The 4,759-nt window shown below is 31.8% G+C and overlaps 1 long non-coding RNA gene across 1 annotated transcript; it reads right to left on the bottom strand.

Moving 5' to 3' along the window:
* Positions 1-257: 257 nt before the first annotated feature.
* On the bottom strand, positions 258-2,708 carry LOC104800385. Its single transcript, XR_769726.1, has 3 exons — positions 2,692-2,708; positions 1,450-1,527; positions 258-346 (listed from the first exon to the last, which is right to left on the bottom strand). It is a non-coding gene; the product is annotated as an uncharacterized LOC104800385 (long non-coding RNA).
* Positions 2,709-4,759: the final 2,051 nt, after the last annotated feature.

The following is a 4,759-nucleotide window of genomic DNA, read 5'->3' as shown; positions in this document are numbered from 1 at the left end:
TATCATGGCAAATAATATTAGAATGGTTATTTTACCATAAACTGAGTCTCTAACACCATAAGAAGATTTTTGTTTAAAGTCTGATGGAAAGAGTGGGCTCTGATACCATCTGTAATGACCCAAAATCCGATATTTCGGAAACCATTGAATCGTCAATTAGGTTTTAAAAAGAAAGATTCAGTTTATTCTTAATACCATACTATCATCTCAAAATCTGCAGCGGAAGTCTCAATAATGAAATTCTAACATAAGTCTAAAAAATACTGAACTCATAAAGATAAAAATCTAAAACATCGTGTCTCTTGCAACTACCAAGTCCTACCACTTGATCTGCTTCACCTTTCACCTGTGGGGAGAAAGGAAGGGGTGAGCTACGCGAATAGCTCAGTGAAATTGCAAGACTATAAACCTCGCCTCTGTACCCAACATAGACAATCAAATAGAAGACAAATTCAATCAACATTCAACTCAAGCAAAACCCAATCTATTAATTCACATTCTTCTACTGACTATTCTTTATTCGATTCTTTAAAACGAGTCCAGACTCTAGGACCATTCAGTACCCCCAGACTTAGGTTAAAACTTTTTTTATAAGACAAAACCAAAAAATATCATTATAACCCTCTACGGATCGCCGTCGTAGTTCTTTATTCGATTCTTTAAAACGAGTCCAGACTCTAGGACCATTCAGTACCCCCAGACTTAGGTTAAAACTTTTTTTATAAGACAAAACCAAAAAATATCATTATAACCCTCTACGGATCGCCGTCGTAGTTGGGGTTATCAAAACATGACCAATAGTAATAACCCTCTACGGATCGCCGCCGTAGTCGGGGTTACCACTCCACATGGATCGCCGCCATGCCCGGATCGTTATGCCATCACATACGGATCGCCGCCGTACCATGGCCTCAAAACTCAACCAATAGCAATAACCCTCTATGGATCGCCGCCGTAGTCGGAGTTATCATTCCACATGGATCGCTGCCATGCCCGGGTTGTTATCATACCATCACATACGGATCGCCGCCGTACCATGGTCTCAAAACTCACTTTAAAAATATTTTTAGCACAGTCTGAGGTCACATCACAGTCCCTAACTCAATTCTTTACTTCTCCTATCTTTCCGAACATCATGCCAAAATTTAATTAGTATCAACATTTCAACTCATTCTAACGATCCAATAAATCCATTAGGAAACGTCACAAGCCATAATCACTCAACAGAAATTTATCAATCATCAATTATCATTCATTACTCATCAATCATCAATCATCATCAATCCTCAATCATCACTCATCAATCATCAATCAACAATCAACATGCATCATAAATTCGCAAGAAAATTTAAGGCGTCTATCCTAAAATCCTAACCGCATGATATCTACGTTCCCTATCATCATGTCTAAACGAATAGAAGAAAGAGGAGTTCTGTCGAGTTCATTCACCTTGGTCTAAACGATGAACCCTGAAAGATTCGCTCTAATCCTCGATCCCGGGTTCAATAACCTCGAGATTTTCTTCACCTATAATTAATTATCATATAATAAATTTAATCAACAAATTATTTTTTTCAAAAATATTTACTACCGAAAAAACATCGTTAATCAAATGGTAAGTCTTATGGTTAAACTGTTTTATTTTAAATCTTTCGAATATCTCTAAATACATTGAATTTTATAACACGGATTTCGGATTTGAAATCATGGAATTGAAATGGTTCAACCCATGTCACCGGAAAATTTTCCAGCAACGGTGGCTGGTGGCGGTGGTCGGCGGCCGGATGGCCGGCAGCGGTCATATATCCCGGAATCATCTAATATTTCTGTATCGTATGTAAAATCACTCAAGAAATCCAAATCCGAAGTTATTTTGGCCTAAATCGAACTAGAATTGTCTAAAACTTGATTTTTCTCCGATGTTTCCCGGTGATTTTTCCGGCGACAGTTTACTGTTTCCGATGACGACACTACCAAAGAAAGATTCAGCTCACCAAGAGCTTCCAAACCCCTCAAGTCTCGCCCAAAAACGAGCTTTCGTTCACCAGAAATAAGAAAGTAGCATGGAAACTAACTAGGGGTGTCAAAATGGCCGGGCTGGGCCGAGCCCGACAAAAACCCGAAGAATTACGGGCCGGGTCGGCTCGGCCTGAAATACACACGGGCTTAAAATCTTGGGCCCGAGGCCCGGCCCAATGGACTTTTTTCGGGTTCGGGCCGGGCTTCGGACTTTTTTTAAAAAAATAATAATAACAAAATAAAAATAAAAATTATTAATAAAAAATTATCAAAATAGAAAAAAATTAACATATACTAAAGATAATAAAAAATAAAGTTTTCATAAAAATATTTATTAATATGTATGTAAATTTAAGAAAATTAAAACTCAGATTTTTTAATTTTTATATAATAATAAAATTTATTTTAATATTAGTGAATTAATATGTATATATTTATCCATGTATGTATATATATATATTTATCTATATCTATATATATTTATATTATATAATATATAATATATTATTTTTTCGGCCCGAGCCCGTATTTTGGCCCGTATTTTTCGGGCCGGGCCGCTCCGGCCCGATGGACGACCATGTTTCAATTTCTTAGGCCCTAGCCCGTAAATTTTACGGGCGGGCTCGGGCCGGATAACAGGCCTCGGGTTTTTTTGACACCCCTAAAACGAACCAACGGTGATGGGGCGGTGGCGATAGGAAGGTGGTCGGCGTTCAAAGATGTCCAAGGACTCAAATCGGAGCAAAAATTTTGTTTGGGAGCTTTTTGGTTCGGCCATGGAAGGTGGAGAAGGAAGAAGAAGAAGAAACCTTAGAGAAATTGCAGTCCAACACTATATTTTCTGAAATTTACAAATTCTGCCCAAACTCTTATTTCGTACTAAAAGACCCTCCATGAAATAACAGATTTTTCTAGAACTTTTTAATTTTATCACTTGACCCCCAAACTTTATTTTTTTTAAATTTGTTTATTATAAAAAATCTTCAAAATAAAAATCAATGACTCCCAGAGAATCTTTACCCAACTAAACTGATATTATATATTATATTCTATTAAAACCTTAATAGTTTATACGATTTCGTTAGACACATTTTAAATTTATAAGAGTTAACATAGATGTAAGCAAAAAAAACTATTTACAATATCTTGACGATATTTGTAAAAAATCGAAACATTAAATAGTTATAGTGAAATTTATGTATTCATTTGATATTATTAATTTGATATATGTTTTCTGTTAATATTAGAATATTTTGTAGAAATTTATGTTTTTGTGAAGAAAATAATGATTTTGATTCTTTAAATAATAAATAACAGAAAAACCTATATTATTGACATTATATTAGAATAAAATAATATATTTTGAAAATAATTTTATTTATTTACCAAGAGTATATTAATTTGTTAGTCAACTCAAGAAAATTGAAATGAAACAGACAAATATATTAGATATTAATATAATATAAATTATATAATCGAAAAAAGATGAATCCTCAAATCTTTCCTACGTAAATCATTGACTACAATATAATTTATTATTAGACTATTTACATGTAATTCTGATAAAATAAACGAATATTAAATCTGAACTTGTCAAAAATAAAGGTTTAAACAAATATTACTAACCTATATTAAATCTGTACTTTTTTAAATTTGCGACCAAATATAAAATGATTAAATTATATTCTTTTATTAACTTTTTGGTTTTAACGTTTTTTGTATTCACTTAATAAATAGAGTATTTAGTAACAATGTTTGGATTTCGGAATATATTAAACCCAAATAAAAATCTTTCGGTAAAATCAGGCGGATTACTCGTTAACCGGATTTTACACTCTCTCATATGTTTTTTCTGTTACAACCTTAACTTTACTCACATGTTTCCAATATACAATATATGTATCAACGTATACGTATTATATATCATATATAAATTGTTTCGTTCAGTACATAAAAATAAACAACCGAATATATACCTTATCCATTTGAAATATATAATAATCAAGTTATATTTTGAAATTTTTTAAAAATTGATATATAGTTGGTTTAATAGATATGTATTTAGTTTATTAAGTAATAAAATAAAAAAATATACATTTTTATCTAATAGAAACATGTCCAAACTTATCATCATTCTATGAGGTTCATGTGTCTTTAAGAACATACGACATGTGATGTATTAAATATGCAAGATTAAAATAATGAATTAGGAAATATGCAAAATACATTGTCATATCAACACACCGAATCTAGATTCTGTCAGTACATACTGCTTGTGAGTTATTGATCATAGATCTCTCAGCCCTCAGGTCATAGAGAGTTTGTCTACATCATAGTCGTCTTCATCGTTTTGACTTTCTCTTTGACATCTATGAATGATTTTATTGCCAACATTGCATCGTTTTCTATTTCTAGCGTCAATCAGTGTGTCGATCAAAATATTTAAGAACACGGACTATTTTTAATACCATATAGTAAAAATACACACAAAATCTCTCATAACACAAAAAAACATATGAATTCTCATTTATTTGAAATTTTTTAGGTTCGTGTCTGTATACCGATTTATATTATAATTTTGGACTTTTGAAATTTTAAAAATTTCTTTTATACCTTTTTTCGTTTTGTTTTTTTATCTCATACTTTCAGATCATTTGTGAAACTAAATTTTTTAACTATGTTTTTCTTGAATTTTTTTGTTAGTTTAATATTCAATATATCAAGATAATATAAATTTATA

Source organism: Tarenaya hassleriana, unplaced genomic scaffold (genome assembly GCF_000463585.1).
Source record: "Tarenaya hassleriana unplaced genomic scaffold, ASM46358v1 Cleome69, whole genome shotgun sequence".
Classification (NCBI taxonomy): Eukaryota; Viridiplantae; Streptophyta; class Magnoliopsida; order Brassicales; family Cleomaceae; genus Tarenaya; species Tarenaya hassleriana.
The sequence above is the reverse complement of the archived record's forward strand: the minus strand, read 5'-3'. Positions and strand labels throughout refer to the sequence as shown.